This window comes from Saccostrea cucullata, unplaced genomic scaffold, assembly GCF_032062105.1.
Source record: "Saccostrea cucullata isolate Sc308-1 unplaced genomic scaffold, CSIRO_AGI_Scuc_v1 ctg94, whole genome shotgun sequence".
NCBI classification, from domain to species: domain Eukaryota; kingdom Metazoa; phylum Mollusca; class Bivalvia; order Ostreida; family Ostreidae; genus Saccostrea; species Saccostrea cuccullata.
Genome location: NW_026928365.1, coordinates 98,771 through 121,857, shown reverse-complemented (window position 1 = coordinate 121,857; position 23,087 = coordinate 98,771). Strand labels below are relative to the sequence as shown.

The window sequence follows — 23,087 nt, the reverse complement described above, 5'->3', positions numbered from 1 at the left end:
ATTATTTGTTTTAGTGTGTAAACTTGTAGTAAAAAGTCTTATTCTCTTTTGGGTTGTAAATTGTCTATATATTGCCAGATAATGATAACGATAGGCTGCCGCGGGCCCTCATTCTTTCCCACCTTTGTAGACAAGGTTTTGGCGACATATCTGGTCGCGAAGTCCAGGCGGAAGGCCACACTGTGTAATCTGGGCTGTTTTTTTTGTGTCCGATGTTCTAAAGAAGGCGGATAACAACTTGTTCTTTTCTATTTTTATCATCACCATGGAGGCACGAGACTTTGGAATCTCGATATGTAATCTTACCCTGTAAATCGGAGAAGTCTGAATTTCCTCTGTCAAAAGGTAACTTCTCGTTTCACAGGGTATATTTACCAATCGGGAAAGACAGCAGGAGACTAGAGAACACCTGATAGGTCCACCATTCAGTAACGTACGGAATTTATACATACTGTTATTGTCAGTTGCTTCGAATTCTCGAAAGAACTGTGAATCGTAGGTAAATAAATATCTTGAAATTAAAGCATTCAACTCGATAAATGTTTGATTTGTTTATACATGTAACAGTCGAAATACTGAGATTTTTTAGATAAGAATTTTTGCTTTGAATTAATCATAGCAAGATGATTTGTGACATGAGCAACATATGTTTTAAAACAACTTTGTTTGTACAGAAATGTCTAAATTAATGTGATATTTGACAGGATCGCCGGAGGTATCCGTTAAGAAATATATATTATTAAGATCTAAGTTGGCTTCTCATTTGCATTCCAAAATTCGTCCATACAGTTAATTGTATCAAAAATATTGAATAAACACTTTTTCCCAAACATTTTATATTATATTAATAAATGCCTATCATGAATACAAGGAAATCAACCAACATTTGATATTTTTCAATTTTACTTGTTTAGAGTATTGTGTCTAGAATATTCAATGCATGATTGGAACGTTATCAATGACTTGCATTTATTTTTCTTAATTAAAATATAAAAAAAATGTCGGTGATTGCTCGTCAAGGATTTTATGTGTTATTAGAATTGAATGACTGTCTTCCTATTAATCTTCAAAATTTTAGTGGTGTTTCTAATGTATATTATATTAGTTTTTGTTCATTAAAGAAATGAATATATTATTTTGAAAAAATAATTTATTTTTGTCAGTAAAAAAATAAGATGGATTGAAAAAAAAAATTCAGTGGAAGATATGAATGGATTCTTGAAAATAAAAATTCAGTTGAAGATATATGATTGGATTCTTAAAATGAAAATTATTTACATTGTCGCTACTGATTATAAAAAAAAATAATAAATCCTTCTATTTAATTTTAATTCCAATTCTTTTTAATTCAAAGGGGTTTATACTCAAACCCCACAATCGAAATTAATTTCACTTTAACCTTCAGATGACAAACAAAATAATAACTTACATAACAGTAGATATAAATGTTTCATAAATACTAGTACATACATTTATATGTGTACAACAAGGGCTATATTTGTGGTCTATTTCCGGGTGTTGGTCGCCATCCATAAGGGTTTCCCCTTGGGTCACTACTATACAGTGCAGTAAGTACAGACCATTAGGGGTTTTATTGCATGATAAATATAGGACATTTGCCTTGTGGCGATTTAGCATCCGACATACTGACTAGAACTTTATATCAAATCTCCTATATCGTCAAATAATTAAAATACTAACGATGGCCTCGATTTGAAAATGTTCACGGAGTCACATGGTCTGAAATCTACACAAGAGCTGTACGAAATTACGGTAAAAAATGTCGAAAGACCCTGTTTCCAAATCAAAGCAATTCAAGCAAGCTGTATTTGTATTTAGAGGATATGTAGGCAGTCTCCCATTTATTGGATCCAGATGAAATTCCCCCATTCCACTGCCCAATTCAATTATGAAAATGTTAAGTGTTTAAAACACAATGCCATTTTCTGTGCATATGTAACTTTTATTCTAAGTCGTTTCGAAACACTGTTTTAGTTTATCTGTCGAGTTCATGCTCTGCCTGTAAGGGTTCTTCAAGAAAAAGGACAGTTCTAATCATACTATAAATACATGGTTGTTTTTGTATCTCGGCGTTCCCGGGATAATCTGAGAAGATTTCAGGTTCCCCTGTCACATCATTGTCAAGACGGGGAGATTTCCTCCATCACATTTATGGCCTAAGATCGAAATCAGACACCGACCAACCCCCCAAAACCCAAATAAAAAAGAAGGAAGAGTTACAAAACACAGACATCTGCAACATCAAGATTTCCTTTTTTGCGAAGCTTTGACGAAGATAGGCTGCTTTGAAGTGAAAAGAACACATGAAAAGGACAAAGAAAACTACTATTTACAGCTTTTTTTTCAGATAAACTTTTAGCTGTTTCATAATTTATTGTAAGTGCTGTCTGAATATATGCATCAGTTTTACAAAAATACATATCTTAGAGATTGATTGAAGATTGAACGGAGTAAATTCCACGGGAGATAAACTGACATTCCCCATTCCTAGAATATCAAGAGCAAATCCTGCGTCATAAGGAAAAGATGCATACATGTATTTTAAAATCAAAGAATAGTATTTTTTAGAATATAATTGAGTTAGTAATCAAAGAGCACTACTCTACATCGTGGGTCGTGCATTTTAATAAAACATCTTGGTAAGCCATCAATCTAACGTTTTGACACAGGTTTTGTTTTACCGGGGAGAGTTTCCTTTATATAAAACAACAAGTGAACATCCCTAGAGTCCACTATGTAAGGGACAAGGATGCTTAAGTTAATGTTCTCTTTTAGTCCTTCCAATTTCCAATTCACTTTTAATTCATACTATACTGTCACTGTTGGTTACACCTTTGTATCGTTGTAATTCCATACAGAAACGAATCACCTACAGTTCCAGTTCTACTTTACGATCCATATCTGACTTTAAATATTAATTAATTATCGCACCTGTATCAATTATTACCCGAATGCGACCATCCATCAGCCTGATGCCAATATCTGAAGACAATGAAGCACGTGTGTACACTATCATCTAACCAAAACGAGCTTTGAACATTAATGCTGTTATAAATCACCTGACTTTAGGGGAACACGCTACCACTCTCTACCACTAATTCGGTTTCTGTACTGCAGTAAATGTCAACTATTTCGAAATAAGTATTTTTCGCCAAAAGTTTTAATAAATGACGTTTTGTATATTTTTTGTGGAAGACTGAATTTTTATTTAACCTTTAAAACTTATTATGAACTTAAGAAATAGAAACCTTCAATATCTCGCACATTATAAAGAAAGACTTAAAAATATCTTATGGTGTTGCTAAATTGAATTACGGCAAAGCGTTGGTGAGAAGAAGGCATTAGACGATGATATTAAATTTTGTGTGAATGAAGCCTGGGAAGAGTGCGAAATCTTGGTTCTACCTCATTACTGAGTCCAGTTTACGATCACCAGGCGGAATAAAGAGGAATAAAATCCTAGGAAACCGAGATCTGATTGTCAGGGGAGGTGGGGTGGTGGGGTTTTATGTCTGCCAAAAGTGTGACTGATTGACTTCTTGTATAGTCCGCAAAATGGAACCCTGCGACAGTGAGAGATGTAGCCATTGCACTGTTCCCAGCTTTTACAACTTTTCTTCCAGTTTTGATGCATTTATGGTCCTTTTTAAATGTCAAAGAAGAAAAGACTACTTCAATTTCCAAATTGTGTCCCCACTGTTTTCTCTGAAAAAAATATTTGCAATATTTCCGTTTTTGTTCCACGGACGAGTTCCTGTAAGTCGGCATGATATCGTTCTTAATGATCAGGCGATGCCAAATCCTACAGCTTTGTTTTCCCATTTTAACAACGTGGCATTTATTCTCCTCCGCATATTTTCTTAAATAACATTTTTCCTCAGTTGTTTAATAAATAAGAAGCTTTGAATAATGCATAAACCGTTTCTTTTTTACATTTTTCTCCTACTTCATATCTTTCTTTGGATTTTTTAAAATGAAATTTTAAGTCTGATGTAATTTTTCATTTTTTATGAATAACACAAAAAACTTAATTATTAAATGTTTTTAACTAGCTGTCAAGTTTCTCATTATACATTCGAAATTTACTTTTATTTCAATCTGACGGCTCTCTGTTTTACTATAGTTAGCTATCAGTTTTACGTCAATCGATTAGCTTTGGTCAAATTGACATACGTATGTACTTTAATTGTATTACAGTATTAAACAATGAAAATTTACTAGTATATTGTTTTTAGAAGAGCATGTTAGGACTACGTTCATTTAACATTAAGTTTATTTCATAATTTACTGAAGGTTAAAACGTGATAAAAAAGGTCAAATTGTTAGGAATGTTAAAAATTAAGTAAGGCTAGCAAGGTAAAAAAATATTAATTGCAACAAGTTTCAGTTTATCTGTCAATAATTTTTAGCTCACCTGAGCCGAAGGCTCAAGTGAGCTTTTCTGATCACATTTTGTCCGTCGTCCGTCCGCCTGTCTGTCCGTCTGTAAACTTTTCACATTTTCGACTTCTTCTCAAGAACCACTGGGCCAATTTTGACCAAACTTGGTACAAAGCATCCTTGGGTGAAGGGGAATTTAAATTGTTAAAATGAAGGGACATATCCCCTCGCAAGGGGAGATAATCAAGAAAAGTCAAAAATAGGGTTGGGTCATTAAAAAATCTTCTTCTCAAGAACCACTGGGCCAGTAAAGCTGAATCTTATGTGGAAGCATCTTTGGGTAGTGTAGATTCTAAATTGTTCAAATCATGACCCCCGGGGGAAGGGCGGGGCCACAATGGGGAATCAAAGTTTTATATAGAAATATATAGGAAAAATCTTTGAAAATCTTCTTCTCAAGAACCACTGGGCCAGAAAAGCTGAAACTTATGTGGAAGCATCCTGGTATAGTGTAGATTCTAAATTGTTCACATCATGACCCCTGGGGGAAGGGCAGTCCACAATGGGGAATCAAAGTTTTACATAGAAATATATAGGAAAAATCTTTGAAAATCTTCTTCTCAAGAACCACTGGGCCAGAAAAGCTGAAACTTATTTGGAAGCATCCTGGTATAGTGTATATTCTAAATTGTTCAAATCATGACCCCTGGGGGAAGGGCGGGGCCACAATGGGGAATCAAAGTTTTAGATAGAAATATATAGGAAAAATCTTTGAAAATCTTCTCAAGAACCACTGGGCCAGAAAAGCTGAAACTTATGTGGAAGCATCCTGGTATAATGCAGATTCTAAATTGTTCAAATCATGACCCCCGTTGGGGAATCAAAGTTTTACATAGAAATATATAGGAAAAATCTTTGAAAATCTTCTCCTCAAGAACCACTGGGCCAGAAAAGCTGAAACTTATGTGGAAGCATCCTTATAGTGTAGATTCTAAATTGTTCAAATCATGACCCCCGGGGGAAGGGCGGGGCCACAATGGGGAATCAAAGTTTTATATAGAAATATATAGGAAAAATTTTGAAAATCTTCTCAAGAACCACTGGGCCAGAAAAGCTGAAACTTATGTGGAAGCATCCTGGTATAATGTAGATTCTAAATTGTTCAAATAATGACCCCCGGGGGAAGGGCGGGGCCACAATGGGGAATCAAAGTTTTATATAGAAATATATAGGAAAAATCTTTGAAAATCTTCTTCTCAAGAACCAGTGGGCCAGAAAAAGTGAAGCTTATGTGGAAGCATTCTGGGGTAGTGTAAATTCTAAATTGTAGGAATCATGACCCCCAGGGAAAGGGCGGGGCCATTATAGGGAATCAAAGTTTTACATAGAAATATTTAGGAAAAATTTTTGAAAATCATCTTCTCAGGAACCACTGGGCAAAAAAAGCTGAAACATATGTGCCCATGGAAGGATCATGGGGTAGTGTAGATTTCAAAATGTCTAAATTATGAACAGTGGGGTAGGGTGGGGATGCATTATGTATAACAAGGGGGAAATCTGGTAAAGAACAGAATGGTCAATGCTTCTCAGGTGAGCGAAGTGGCCCATGGGCCTCTTGTTTTAAATTAAGATAAAAAATCATATGTTTACATGTATACAAAAACAAACATCAAAAGAATCTTCTTGATAAAAGTCTTTCTTCACATGATTTTAACTTCGATCCGTACTTCAAAAGGTATGCAAAATAGCAGAGAACATTACTTATACATGTAATTAGAATGTCACATCTAACATTCATAATTTAAAAATACAGTTCTTTTTTTTTTAATATTAAACACGATCTCTAATGCGATTTAATCCATCTATAATATTTTCATTTTTCGTTGACAGTTTTTAATATTTCTTTCAAGAGACACACAAATTAAAGATATTTTTCAAATTATTTCCTGCAGGTATATTGAAACTAAGAAGATTTAAAATACTATTATAAGTGAAGATTTAAAATACTATTATTAGTGAGACTTAATTCATTTTTAGGAATCCTTAGAAATCTTGAAAAGTGGTTAAAGACAAACTATAAAAAAAATATTCAAACATGAAGAAAAAGAAGGAATTTAAGCATAACAAAACAAATTAAGTCATTATTAGTTTATTGTCTCTCTCTTAGATTTAGATGAATTACATATTTAAAATGTGTATTTTTATGCATGCATTTTTTTACATTGGTTAAAAAAAGTAACACATGATCCAGGTACAAAATTCAATCTTTTTGATCAAATTTATTTTTTGATAAATATTTTATTGCTCAATCCCAAAATATTCGTTGATTGTTTATTTTAAGATTATATCGAGAAGGGTTTTATAATATAGCGATATTGGTTTGATAAACCTATCAATTAGTTTCAGATCAATTTAATTTTTTTTTTTTTTTTTTTTGGTGAATTTAAACACTTTTGTTCATTTAAGAAGTGCATTTCCAAAAAATATTACTAGAACAAAAAATTGTAAAGCAAAGATACATGTATGTTTAAAAATTCTTTAATTGAAATACGTTTACATTGCTGCATATTAATTTTGTTTCCAAGCTGATTCAATAAGCAGGAGCATACTCTTTGTACGAACAATTTCAAAACAATACAAGGTACTAACAAACATTTTGATGAAACAAGAATACAGTCTTATTTAAAGTCATCATTTACAATCCTATGGCCCATGTAAGCAAATACAATTTATCATTATGTCGAATACTGACTGTTTTTCATACTAATTTTTAGACCGTTACTACCACACTGAAATGGCAACATATTTTTTCCCCTTTTTCGATTTTAACAAGGTGCTTTCAGCATGTTTTACTTGTGGACAAGGTATGCTAATTCCTCTATGGCATCTGATCACACCTCTGATGTTTTAGAGGTTCGAGTTTGCTCTGCTCCTGATTTGACATGTTTCAATGGTCCTTTGAACTTTCATCACCGCTTTTTTATGAATATTTAATTCTGATATTATATAATTTAATGTTTAAATCAAACCAATATTTTTTTTTCTTATATAAATATTTAATCTTTCTACTTGTCTCTATTTCATAAATTCTAGATACCACAAAAACAATAAATGTAAAATAGTAACCTGCAATCAACCTTTCTGGTCAATATTTCCATTTCTTCAATACTTTACAAACAAAAAAACGTGAGAGTTCAAACTAATGAGATCATTTTAGTCGTCCAATGAAACCTCATGTCTCCCACTGCATTCAATGGGACATCAGCAAACGGAAACAACCAAACAAAATGGTAAGATGGCTGTTTTTGCCATTACGATCTAGCAACTCCCGAAAGTCAATTTCCGCTAACTTTTTTTGTTCGGTGAAATCTGTACTCTTCATGTAGTTACAATGTACAGTGTATCAAAAATATCAGGAATGATATAATAATTTGTAAGCTGTATTAAACTGTACAGATCTTGAATATGTTTTAATTTATGAACAAAAAAGCAGTCATTTAAGTTGGTAATAATAGACCATTCTTGAATTTATTAACGGGCCCTTTTTACAAAAGAACGTACGTCTTAGACCAAAAACTTTAGTAAATTGTAGAATTTGCCAAATTTATTATTCTGTTTAAAAATGCTAGTGTAAAATAAATATCTTTATAATCCCTTTTAAAAAAGATTTAAACTATTTTCAATTTAATGTAAATTAGAAAGTAACAAGCAGAATTAAATTTTGGTCTTAGTCGTAAGTTCTTTCGTAAAACATTTCCCAGGTATTTACGTTAAATACATGCAACCACAGTGACTTATCTTCTTCATAACACATATTTGATAAACAAGAGACTTTATAAATATTATATGAGTTTCATTGATCTCTAGAATATCTTTTGACAGAGTAAAAAATCTTTAGCGATTATTAAGCCATGCACAATGGTTCCTTGTATCAATTAAATCATATAAATTCTTCACAAGGAAAAAAAATGTTTTTTGACATTGACCTAAAATGTAACTTACAATTGTTGTCTCTTATATAAAACCAAATGCATTCATTTTTGCGACGCTCTCGAAAATGAATCGAAATTGGAATAAAAAAGAAGTTCATCTTTCTCTCACGTCTGAATCTTTAATATATAGCCATGTAAATCTACTTGCAGGGACATGAGAATGTTTCGAAATTGTCTTAAATAAGAAATACACCTTTGGAGATGTCTTTTTCCTGTAATATACAGCCATGTAAATCATGGCATGCTGCAGAACTAATTAGATAAGATTTCCTCTGCAATTTCACCTGGAAACTAATTAAGCCTAATAAATGTACATTCATTATTATTTTGAGTTTTACTTTTTTCAGAGATTTTAATTTCATTGTATTTGAAATTGAAAGTCTACTTTAATGGACTTTTAGTATACAACAACATTACCTGGGCATGTACAAGGATAGATATTGAATTTATCCTTTTACTTTTTTAAGTTTTATATCCTGAAATGAAATGTGTGAAGATAACGAACAGCATTCGATCTCAAATGTCCATTAAATATTATAAAACAGGAGAGGAGCTAACACGGACCTCCAAAATACCAGATGTGGGATCAGGTGCCATGAGGGTTTAGCGTCCTCTGCCGGCCGGTCACAGACGCCGTGTGCTCCTTGTCATGATCGGGAAATAGCAGAAAAAATAAGTTGACAATTTTATATGTAGAAAATGACCTAGCAATCATTATGGGAAAAAAGTCTAAATGATAAATTGCTTTTGCTGATAAGGTCATTGTATCGACCATATAATTTACGAAATGATGACTTTAAACGAGACTGCTGATATTTTTGCTTCTTCAACTTGTTTGTTAATAACTTACCTCGTTTTAGAAATTGTTCATACATAGAACATGCTCTTCCGTATTTAATCAAGTGAGAGATATAAACTCCGTATGCAGGTGACAAAGGTAAATTGCTGCAAAAGTGGAGGAATTTGACGATTGAAAAGTTAAAGTCACCACGTTTGTCAAAAAGTTTTGTTTTAAAAATATTCAAATATGAAACAGATGTGTCAGACTCTGTAGTATATTTTATTTCAAGCTCACCGGGATATGTCGTGTCGACATAAGAATTGAAATAACTGTAATTGTTTACTGACAATACGTCGTCGATATATCTAAATGTCGAGTTGATGACCACATATGATTAACAGCCCTTACTATTTCAAATTATATATTAATCTATCATGTATTTGTAGAATTTACAGTATGTGTCAATATTTCTTTTTTAAAAAACTTACTTTTAATTTCATGTAATTTAGAATAATACCAGTGCTTCTTTACAGAAAATATCCACTTCACTTATTTCTTCCAAATTTTAAATAATTTTAAAGTTATTTTCATTATGCGTTTGAGTCATTGTATTTCCGTCAAGTATTTTTTAATTTTTTTAACTCTTAATATAGATAATAACGAGAGAGACATTTATAACTGAAGATATCTTAAAATTTTGTAATTTACATTTAAGCGATTTATTTTCTGTTTCTCTGCAACTTTTAAAAGGTTACTACATAAACCAGGGCCTTTAAATCACATTCTTTTTGTTAAGACCTCTCTTTGAAGCACACCATCAAAGCAACATTCCCAAAAAACAAATAGAGGAAACTAACGAGAGAAAAAAGGAATTGAAAAAGAAAGAAAAATATACCCTTTGCTTCACAAGTATCAAAACTGTTCTTAAGGTCGAATGATGAGAATCTCATAATGATATGATTATATATATCAGGGAAATGATGAAAAGGGAAATGATGATGATGATGATGAAAATTGACCAATATTTAAAAACTATGAACAAAATAAGTCTGTGAACACGTCATAAATCGCATACCCCTTCATATTGTAAAGAAGGAATCGGGTGCCTGTGGTAAGTAGGCATCCCTTATCGACCAATCTATGAGCCTTGTGTTTTGATCAGAATGGCAGACTATTTCGTAGTCAAATCTTGAGAAAAGTAAAAAAAAAAACCAAAGTCCAACAATTAGTTTGAAATATGTTGAAATAGGTGAAATCCAGTTCTGTTTAACTATTCAACTTTCCCTATCTAATATGTACATTCAGTGTAATTTTCTTTATGAAATCCATTAAAAATCCATGACGTTCAAATCTCTATAACACACGCGAAACCTTGTCACCGCGCTTTAGAATATACAGTAGGAACTACCCGGTACATGTATATGCATTTTCAATACTTTATGAACACCAAAATGTACATTGTTTGACACTATTTAATAAAAAGAAAATTAACCCTGTTGAATCAACGTAAAAATACAACAAATGTGCATTTAAAATTAATTTGTCACTTTTTTCCTCGCAATGTTCGTTTGCGTTATTTAACTTTACGACGTCACAAACGTCACAAACGGCTCTTACGGCTATAAAGCACATCAGTTTTGAAGGGCGCTAAATTCACATTAAAGTCTTAAGATTACCAAAATAAACAATTTAAAATTAAAGAATGTAAATATAAGTATTGAATTCATATTTTGGAATGTCTACGGTCCTATAACACACCTGGCCTTGCCGAAAATTTGAATACCGCGCGTTAGCCCAAAATATGAACTCAATGCTTAATAATACACATCAAATAATCTGACTATATCAACCAAATAAAAATACACGCCAGATATCGTTATCATGAAGTCAATATCTTGTATACCTTTTGTAAATAATCCCTAAAACGGAATTCGTTTCGCCAATAAGTTCACGTAACTGTCAGGTTCACCTGCAGCACAACGGCGTTTCACCAATGTGACGTCACAACAGGGAGACTCGGAGTTACTCTGAGTAAGATAGTTCATATTGTGTCGATCGAGACATATCAACAGTAAATATTAAGAATGATCTTTCTATTGGTGTGTAAGAGTTGATCCTGAAGCTTTTCGTTTTTAAATCCCAAAGAACTATTTTTTTTTTAAATATGATCAATTTAAATAATTGATGATGGAAGAAGTCAATGAAAGTTATCAAGAGTTGTTAAACACACGGTGTACCTACCCTGCAATTCGGAAAGGTGATATACTTCTACGGCATAGAAATGTTGTGTTTTAAAGATAAAAAATAGTTCATTAAATTTACATAAAAAAAACGACTTGCTGACGTTACAAATTACCGGTTGCTATAATTTTACACAAGTGGATCTAAAAATGTCTGTATTTTTTTTTTTTAAAAGACTAGATGAAATCCCGCACGAGCGCGGGGAAATTCCATTACCTACAGAAAGTATATTGTATAGTTTCTACTGATAGCCTACAGGATTATGGAAGGAAGAAATACATGTATTTTAAATATTTAAAATCCCTTGTGAAGTAGATGTATGTCTCCACCCCACACCCTTTTGTAAACATTTTGAAAAATAACAAATTCATTAATTGACGTTTATTGTGATACCTGACTATATTATGGATATTATACTTCAGATTACCTTTTTTCATTTCCGTGAAGGATAAAAAAGCGCAAACATGCACATTTTACTGATACATATTTTTTAGGGGGGGGGGGGGGGTAAAATTCACATGTACTTGGGTATTGGATTATAAATATGTATGTACCTTATTGATATGTAAGGTAAAAAATTTCTTCATATTTTTTTTTACATACGATCAGTAAGGCACATACAAAAAGTCATGTACATATTTATAAACCAAGACCCAAGTAACTGTTTTAAAATTAGCTTTAAACGCCCTTTGAATATAGGCCGAGTATTTGATACAAAAGACTGTATTCAGAAAAAAATAAATGTACTGATTAAAGCACAAAATTTTAAAGCTTTAATTATATTTCAACAAAACCTTATTCATTAACTTTCTCTTTTCGTGTAAGCAAATAAATTACCAAGTACAAATTATAGTTCGGGTTTGTTGCCACGATGCTCTCAGTAAGAAAATATGTTACCGATAAATAAGAACCTACTTCACATTCGTAATATTCTTTCGATATATAAATATATTTATAACTTGTAGTGTTATCAATGAACTACCATGATTTCAATGTATGTACAATTTCTAAACTGAGGTAAAGCCTTGACTAATAAGTTGATGAAACAAGAATATCAGCAGTCTCGTTTAAAATCATCGTTTCGTAAGTTCTTTGGTCCATTCATTGACCTTGTCAGCAAATATAATGATTATTTATCACTGAGTTGAATCAAATGCTGGCCATTATTTATACACTCAATTGACGACGGATTTTCCATTATTTCCCGATCATGACAAGGAGCACACGGTTTTTAGTTTTTGTATTGTTTCTTAGTTTTTTGAGCTTGAATACTGTTCGTTATCTCCACATGTTACAACAGGTAAAAACGTGTCAAAGTATTATTCTTTATATACTGTATATATCCTACATGAATTAAACTTATCTTAAAACAGCAATACATTAATTAAAAAATAGGGAAATCAACGATTGTGTAATACATGAAGATTGTGGGTGAAAAAGGAGAACAATGGTACTATTACAAAACAGTTCAATGACTTTAAAAAAACGTTTTACAAAATACTAATAAGAGGGTATATCGAAACATGAAGGGTTTGGAGATAACGAACAGTATTCAATATCAAAGTGCATAAAACAATACAAAATAGGAGAAGAGCAAACACGGACCTCTAAAACATCAGAGGTTGGATCAGGTGCCATGGATGAGTTAGCATCCCCTGCTGACCTGCCACGCCCGTCATGTGCTCCTTGTTATGATCAGGAAAGAACGGAAACATCCGTTGTCAAGTGTACGAGTAGGGACTAACAATAGACTAACAATTAGTATGAAAAATTTTTCTTGTAAAATGAAACATATGGAGATAACAAACAGTATTCAAGATCAAACGTCCATAAAACAATACAAAATAGGAGCAGATCAAACATGGACCTCCAAAATATCAGAGGTGGGATCAGGTGGAGTGAGCATCCCCTGCCGATCGGTCACACCCGCCGTGTGCTCTTTGTCATGAACGGGAAATATGGGTAATCCGTCGTTAATTCATTGTATAGATAATGGACTTAAAATAAGTATGAAAATAGCAAATAAGCATTTGACTCAATGATAAATTGTCTTTCTGACAAGGTCATTGTATCAACCAAAGAACTTGCGAAATGATGATTTTTAAACATCAGAGGTGGGATCAGGTGCCAGGGAGGAGTGAGCATCTCCTACCGACCGGTCACACCTGCTGTGTGCTCCTTGTCATGTTCGGGAAATAAGGGAAAATCCGTCGTCAATTCAGTGTATATATATGTGACTAACAATTAGTATGAAAAACGTCAGTCAGCATTTGACTCAATAATAAATTGTATTTGCTGACAAGGTAATTGTATCGACCATAGAACTTACGAAATGATGACTTTAAACGAGACTGCTGATATTCTTGTTTCATCAATTTGTTGTCAGTAATTTACCTCCTTTTAGAAATTGTTCATACGTAGAGCATGCTCTTGCGTATCGAATCAACTGAGATATATAAACGCCGTGTGCAGGTGATAAAGGTATATTGCTGCATAAGTAAGGGAAGTTGACGATAGAAAAATGAACGTCATCTTGTTTATCATAGGGCTTGATTGTTAGATTACCTTTAACGTCCTTTTCAAATATTCAAGTAAAATATCAAAGTATGAAACAGATGTGTCAGACTCTGTGGTATCTTTTATCTAAACCTCACCAGGATATATTTTATCGACATAGGAATGGAAATTTCCATTGTTTATTGGCAATACGTCGTCGACATATCTAAATGTTGAGTTGAAGACCACAACAAGTGTTTTCCTCTTTTCAAGCATAGGATTTTTCACAAATTCTGCTTCATATGAATACAAAAATAGGTCTGCTTATAACGGAGCGCAATTGGTTCCCATGAGAATTCCAATAGATTGTTGTAAGACCTGGTCTCCAAAAACAATACAGATACTGTCAATTAGAAACTCAAGCATCTTTTTGTACTTAAAAATATCATCTTTTCATTCCAAATGCAACAGATAATGGACCTGAATATATCTGTCATATGTTCAATCTTTTTGTCGCATTCTAAAACAGCTTTTTATCCTATGTAAGTAATGACTTAAACGTAACTGTTTTAAAACGTAAATTTAATAAACCCTGTTTCTAAAGTAAATGTGCTATTTAAAAAAAAAATAAAATTATCGTTTTCTTTTTATGTTAAAATGTTTAATAAAATGTATTTTCTATCGGAAACTATCTTTTGCGTATGATTTTAAAAACGTTCTATAAAATCGGCGTTGGCCATCATGTTTATATATAAGTTTATTTCAGGCAAATAAAAAATGTATCACATTAGAAGTAAAGTAAAGGTTTAGTCAGAGGATGCGTTAGAGGAGACTTATAGCTATATTTGATCTTCTTTTGGGAAACGGTGCTTTTAATTGCAATGAAACATCTGGAGACAACGAACAGTATTCCAAATTAAAACAATAAAAACAGGTGCAGAGGAAACGCGAACCTCCAAATCATCAGAGGTGGGATCAGGTGCCATGGAGAAAGTGAGCATCCCCTGCCGACCGGTCAGCTTTTTTTATATACACGAAAAGTTATCAAAATTGGAAAGCAATATTATATTTTTCTATTTGATTCATTTTCAGTCTACGGGGATTTTTTTTTTAAATACATTAATGTCTTTTTAACAAATTAAATAAAATTAACGTCTGGAGGAATAAACTTAGAACAATTAGTGATACTGTGTTTTAAAATTCAACTATTCAAACAAATATTGAATAAATCTGTTTCATATTTAGATATTTTACTAAAAGTTGCTGTGGCCTTCAACTATACATTTAGATATATGGACGACTTATGTCAATTAACAATCATATAATAGTTCTTTTCCAGTCTAATGTCGATACGATACGCAGGTATGTTCAGGTTACAACCAAATATTCTTCTTGCCTATATGATAATATTATATAAACGGAATTTTGTCGTTTCTGGGTCTCTGTATTTATCACAGTGGTTACATACCAAACCCGTGACGTCATAACTGTTGATCATGCAGTTGCAGAGTAAAAGTGAAACGTAACGAGAATTCATGTAAAAAAAGCACAAGAAATCGGAGTTTATAAGCATTTAGAATGAATATCATATGTGATTCATGTGGGAATAAAGCTTATGAATAAGGTATGCTAATATATTTCTACAATTTCTTCGTAAAATAAAAGCAGACAGGATGTTTACTTGCCGATCAGCCTTTCCACTGTCGTTTGTAACAAAAAAAGATGCAACAGTTCAACACTATGCCGCACACTTTGAAACTTAATTTTTATTTCTATTTTTTAAGTTCTTATTCTACTGATTTTGGAAAGTGCTGCTATAATCGTATGGTTTACGGGAATTGATGCAATTTTTTCGATCTTATGCACAAAATGTAAAAAGTTTGGGAAGGTTTCGTCCGAAAGTGTTGAATAATTATTTCTGTGATAGGACAGTAGGATTCTAGCAGCACTTTTCATGGTACAGAGATGTTTTTACATAACTATTATTACAAATTAAAATTAATTATCCCCGGAGTAGTGTTGAACTTTTCACTTTTTCATTAAGGCATTTTTTTTCTAATTATAGACGTCACGTGGTGACGTCGTGGTGAAGTGCTTCCTGTAGTATAAGTCTCATTGAAGTATATAGAATGCAAAATGATAGCAAAAATTTTATCCATGACTTTTCTGATTTATTGTTGTTACATATTGTAAAAAAAGTGGTAATTCGCCGAATTCTGATCCGTGTGCTGCCTTAACAAACCCGCGTATATTCCGGTGGGCTTGAAATACCGGTAACAGATACCAGAAAGACTGATATATGTTTCATATTTGGATATTTTACTTTGGAAAAGATGTTCATGGTAATCTTACAACCAAGCTCTATGATAAACCTAATGAGTTTAACTTTTCAATCGTCAACTTCCCTTACTTATGCAGCAATATACCTTCATCACCTTCATACGGAGTTTACATATCTCAGTTGATTCAATACACAAGAGCATGCTCTACGTATGAACAATTTATGGAGAGGGCTTATATGTGCTATACCTACTGCCATTTATGTATTTATTACAAAATAAGAATTGTTCAAATCATATCTTAAACAATTTCTAAAACGAGGTAAATTATTGACAAACAGTTGATGAAACAAGAATTTCAGCAGTCTCGTTTAAAGTCATAATTTCGTTCTATGGTCGATACAATGACCTTGTCAGCAAATACAGTTTATCAATGAGTCAAATGCTGATATCTTCATACTTATTGTAAGTCCATTATTTATACAATGAATTAACGACGGATTTTCCCTTATTTCCCGATCATGACAAAGAGCACACGGCGGGTGTGACCGATCGGCAGGGGATGCTCACTCCACCTGATCCCACCTCTGATGTTTTGGATTTGGAGGTCCGTGTTTGCTGTGCTCCTATTTTGTATTGTTTTATGGACTTTTGCTCTTGAATACTGTTTGTTATCTCCATATGTTTCATTATACAAGAAAAAGACCTTAATGAAAATATAACAACAACACTTTATGATAAACGTGGAAACTTTGACTTTTAAGTTGTCAGCTTCCCTTATTTATAAAACAATAAATATACATTGATCATCGGCGTGGCGCAGTAGTAAGGGCGTCTGCTCTAGAGTCGTGAAGTAAGGACTTACACGATCCTTATGTCGCGGGTTCAAATCCCACTGTCAGACATGGAAACCAGTCCTTCGGATGAGACAGTATAAACCGAGGCCCTATGTCGCAATGGACGTGGCATTAAAATGATTCCTCACTGCTCAATTGCCCTAAGCTTCGAGCTTAGGACAAAATTTGACGCTCTCCACCTTCAAGTGGTGGCGTCTCCATATGAGTGAAAAATTCTTAAAAGGGACGTTAAACAAAAAAAAAAAACAATCAAACAAACAATTATCACCTGCATGCAGGGTTTATATCTTTCAGTTGATTCGAAACACAAGAGCATGCTCTAAGTACATGTTTAAACATTTTTTAACGATTTATTGACAAAGTAGTTGATGAAACAAGAATATCAGCAACCTCGAACAAAAGCATAATTTCGTAAGTTTTATGGTCCATACAATGACTTTGTCAGCAAAAAAAATCAATCAATAAATCAAAAGCTGACTGACGTTAAACATACTTATTGTTGGATAATTATTTACACTCAATTTTCGATGGATTTTTCGTCATTGTCCGATTATGACAAGAGACACATGATCGGTGTGACCGGTCGGCAGGGGATGCACATTCCTCCGTGGCATCTGATCTCTGATCTCTGATGTTTTAGAGGTCCGCCATAGCTCTTCTCTAAAATCTGTATTGTTTATAGGACTTCTGAGTCTAGAAGTCCGAAATATTAACAAAAATGAAGAGCAATGTTAAAAATTAATTTGAAAACGGCGAAGAGTGCTATAATTGATCCTCAATTCTGTAAACTATATGCTTTCTGAATAAAGGCAATTCCTGTAAACACCACAGGTGGCGTACCTAAAGGCATGGGAAACCCAAACCTATAGAGGGATCATGTGCCTAAAACACAAAAAGAAGTGTTGACGAGTACTATAGCTACTCAATACTAGTATCTTAAAACCCAATGTTAAGGTTGCTTTTACTTTAAATTTCGGAGCACAATTTTTCTCAATACAAATTATCTAAAAGGAGGAAAAAGACCTGTGCAATTTAAGCACATGTCAAGCTATTTAGTGGTATTTTACGTAAATTCCAGTATCGTAATTTTTTTTTCTTTTCTGAATTTTTAATGCGACACAATACAGTATTTATCACTCTTTGTTGTTCCATGACTTCTTAAATGGGAATCATTTTGCAATAAAAATATATTATAATGAATTTTTTTTCAAATTTTTGAATTTGTAGAACATGTAAAAGCATTTTTTTTTCAAATTACAAATTTGTAATTGCTCAAAGGTCTAGTGTTTTTATACATAAAAACTTCAGGTGTAATGAAACACACTTCTAAATGAAGTAATCAGTAATGTAATTGTAGGAGTCATGTCACTGTGAAAGGTAAATTTTGAGAAAACAAGATCTAAACAATAACTTATCTAATTGCTTTGATATATGCATGTGCGTAAATTTTCCTCAGAGGTCCATAATTAAAATTTTTAAAATAATTTTGTAGTCTCTTAAGATTAAAAAAAAAATCAGATTAATAACCGTTTCATAAATCATTTCAAACACAGATGTTTGTAAATTAAATGTGTGGAAAGCTTTAACATATGTTGCAAAGTATTTTACAAAATACAGAGATAAACTGTAAGCGAATCTCTTTCATGCCAATTTTTACCGCAAATAACCGCACGAAGCTGCATCCTAATGAACTAACATGTCCAAGTATAGTTACACTCTTTGCACAAATATGTTATAACCATGCATTAAAGTTATAAAAATAAATTCTAATTAAAAGAAAGAGGTAACACATGCAGAAGGATATGGAGATAACGAACAGTATTCAATATCAAAGTCCATAAGACAATACAAAATTGCAGCTATTAAATCAAATAAATAAAAATACCTGCATCTTTCCTTAAACAGGTCCTAGTGGCGTTCTCTTTCTTTATTTTCAGCCCAATCTGGTTCGGTAATTATGCAACTTACACAGTTTAGACATGCTGGCAGAATTATCGAACAACTAACAAGATAAAATATGAAAAAAGGGGTCCTTATTTATTCAAAATAAGATGATTATTTTTGTATACTAGTATCTAAATCCTGATTGAATGGTCTTAATCTTGCATCAACTTGTATTAATACCTATAATCTAAAATTTTCACTGCTTATATTCAATTTATTCAAAAAATTATGAATATATAACCAAAGTGCGTTTTCAAAATCTTAGGTTATCATATCAGAATTTTCATTTTTATACATACATATATTGCTAAGGCATTTGCTTAATATTGTGTATTTATGAGTATATAATCAATGAAACATATGGAGATAACGAACATTATTCAAGATTAAAAGTCCATTAAACAATACAAAATAGGTGCAGAGCAAACAGCGACTTTATAAACATTCAATGTTTATAAGGATAAGGATATAAGGTTTATAAGGATAAGGATATAAGGTTTATAAGGATAAGGATATAAGGTTTATAAGGATACGGATATAAGGTTTATAAGGATAAGGTTTATAAGAATATAAGATTTATAAGGAGTTATGTTATAACGATTAATAGAATATATATTGTATTATGTATGAAACAATCGCCAAATCAAAAATAAATGATAAATTATATTTGTCTTCACAATAATAAATGAAACATATGGATATAACAAACATTATTCAAGATTAAAACTTTAAACAATACAAAATAGGTGCAGAAATTCTTTTTACATCAACTTGTTTGTCAATAATTTATCTCGTTTTAGAAATTGTCCGTACGTAGAGCAAGCTCTTGCATATCGAGTCATCTGAGATATATATAAACTCCGTATGCAGGTGATGAAGGTATATTGCTGCATAAGAGAGTACATTAATTCACGCAATACATTTCTACCTTATAATTATATCAGATTTTCTATCGTCCTCATAAGCACTAGAAAGTGTGTATATCCGTCACTGTTTATAAACATGTCTGAATAAAACTTAATTCATTAGATACATATTCTAGTACATACTGTAAACCAACTTTTATTCGTGTGCGAGAAATTTTCGCGAAATCGCGACATAAAGTCGTCGCAAATAAATTAAGTTGTTTTTTTTTAAAGTAGTAGCAAAATCTCAATTTCGGTAATCTTTCCTCGTCTCTATTTTTCTGTACTGATTTGCAAAAAAAAATAATCACGCCTACCGAAGTACTTTAATGATTACCCAAAACGAAATGTTTTTGTGAAACACTGATGCCCCCATACGGCAACATACCGAAGATGAAGCTTTTCGTAAATGCAAATTAAATATATTGATACCAAAGTAAGGACTTCTTGACCATGAAGATTGACCTATTTAAAAAAAATTAAACATTACTTTGAATTAGCCACAACTGTAGAATGTTTAGAGATGGGCTTTCATTATGGAGGTGTGTATTACCCGTGACAAGATCTTTCTTAATATAATACATTATTAATTTTGACCTTTTGACTTTGAAGTTTTACCGACTTTTTAAAAATTTAACTTTAGTCTTATCTTTTGAATGAGAAGAAATATGACTTTCATATTACACAAATGTATATTATCTGTGATAAGGGCTTTCTAAATACACTATGATTTTGACCCGGCAACCTTGTCCTTAAAGTTTGACCTTTAAAAAGATTAAGATTTTTCTGAATTAGCCATAACTAACTTTTGAATGAGAAGAGATAGGGCTTTCATATTAATATGTGTATTACCTGACAAGACTTTCTTTAAAACTCTATGATCTTTGATCTCGTGACCTTGACCTTAAAGTTTGACCTTCTTTTCAAAAACGTTTTTTCTTGGTCATGAACTCTGAATTGGAAGAGATAAGGCTTTCATATTAAACCTTTGTATTTCCAGGCCTTCAACCTGAAATTGAGATATATCGACGACCTATTGTCAATTAACAATCATGATGGTTATTTCCAGACTTATGTCGATACGAAATATCGAGGTGAGTTTAAAATAAAACATACCATAGAGTCTGGCACATCTGTTTCATATTTGGATATTTTACTGGAAAATGACCTTTATGGTAATTCAAAACCAAGCTTAATGATAAAGGTGATGGCTTCAACACTTCAGCCGTCAACTTCCCTTACTTAAGAAGCAATGAGGTCCGTGTTGCTCTGCTCCAAAATTTGTATTGTATGATGAACTTCTGTGCTTGAATATTGCTCGTTTTTCTCATGTATTTCATGGAAATTTTTAAGGAATCGAGGGGTAGAGGCAAAATTATAGATTCGACACTCAGCTATAAAGAGTTAATTCTAGGAAATATATATTATCAGTTTAAATAAGCGAAACACTATCCTTTCTATCTCCTGAAAGAAAACAATCTTAAAAATAAGAAATGAAATAAGCAAAAATTTGTTTAAACATTTTGAACTGTGTGTGCATTTTTTTTTTTTTACAAAATTATTTCTAGAAAAATTCCTGGCAGATTTATACTAAATATATAAATGTTTCTTTTAGAAAACTGAATTAAATTCTCTTTCAAAGTTTTAAAATGAAAGCACAAAAATGTTATACGATTTTCACTTGATTTAAAAAAGGGGAGTGTTTCCCGTACGAAAAATGTACGTTATGCTTACACCCTTATTAGTATGTAAGTGCAATGTGATTCAACAACCTCTCATATTATTTATGGACATAAAATTAAATACTACACTTAATGCTAACCGAAAATACTTGTCAATGAATGATTTAGGTCTTCTACAAAAATCTTGTTGTTAATACGATGGGCTTGAATTTTTAATTGGGTTCCTCAGGTTTCATCCGGTGCCATGATGCCAAAAAATTTACACTTTATTACTATAATAGCACTTTTAAGTGAATTCATTAAAAATATAAAAATTGTAATAGAACCCCAACAAGATATTATCAGTAAAGCCCATCTAAAGATTCTTGCTTAAGTCTTTTTCATAGTAAACACGAACTGAAATGTCGACTCACCGTGGATTTGGTTGATCAACTAATTTTATTTCACCTCAGTGCTGCATTTGATAGTCTTTTAATGCTCAGTATAATAGCCTAATTGCAAAACTAGTATAAAAAAGTCAATAAAAGGAAAAAAGCCTCGCGTGAATCGTGTTAAATAGAACAGCCAGTATACAATGAGAGGTAACGATATGAAAAAGGCTAATTAGGCAAGTGTCATTTATGTTAACGCAATCCTTCATTGTTACCTAAAATTACCTTTACCCAAAATGATTGCCCATTAGATCAATCATTTAATGAATTCAAAGTGTGATTTCTTTTCACGTTTGGAATCATTTAAACACCTTTGTTAATGTTTTTTTGTGTTTAAACACATTTGGTAATGCTTTTTTTCCTTACTGAAAATATATATGAATCATTTTTTAAGATTAAAACAAAGAACAGTTTTAGAATTTAAAATGCTCTACTTCAAATTGCACATGCTGATAACAACATGTTTTTAAAAATGATGTATTGCACTGTCAAAGGGTTTGCCTGTTTGCTGCTGGTGAATACAAATAAAAAATTACAGGTAACTTTTAATTATATTTCCATTCAAGGGAAGGATTTAAAATTCATGATTTAAAAATCTTGCATATATATGCATATTGGTATGTGTAATAAAAAAACATAACTGGAAAGAAATTCAGGTTAATATTAATCAACATGTATTATTAATCATTACAAATTATGGTGTTTAATTTCAAACAACATGGTTAACATTCTGGAATAAAAAACTGAACTTATGTTGTTCAAACTCATTTCTTGTTCTTTGTACAAGAAAACCCAGCATATGTTGCAAGACGATTGCTAATCCTTTGTTGTATAAGGTCGGTATTGTATCAAAACATTATTCAACCATTTTTAAAATAATTACGAGTAAAATTATACTGCACAATAGCGGATAATATGGGCTATGCTCGACATAATTGCTTCGAAACTACCATTTTGAGATAAATCAATCCAAGTTTGTCGTTTTTATTTCGGAAAATTCAGATTCCTTTTATTCTTCAGCACCTTGTACGTAGCTAACACGTAGGTCCTGGTTCTGAACACTTTAATTGTAATGGAA

At 32.1% G+C, this 23,087-nt stretch overlaps 1 protein-coding gene across 4 annotated transcripts in view; it reads left to right on the top strand.

The window, feature by feature from the left end:
* LOC134277335 (homeobox protein abdominal-B-like) overlaps positions 1-23,087 on the top strand; it is a 120,230-nt gene that overhangs the window by 44,217 nt on the left and 52,926 nt on the right. Inside the window, exon 3 of one of the 4 annotated variants that reach the window (XM_062759671.1) lies at positions 20,897-20,990. The exons of the other annotated variants lie outside the window; for them this stretch is intronic. The gene's annotated coding sequence lies outside the window, so the exon portion shown is untranslated. The remainder of the gene's footprint in view (positions 1-20,896; positions 20,991-23,087) is intronic. 4 annotated transcript variants of the gene reach the window in all.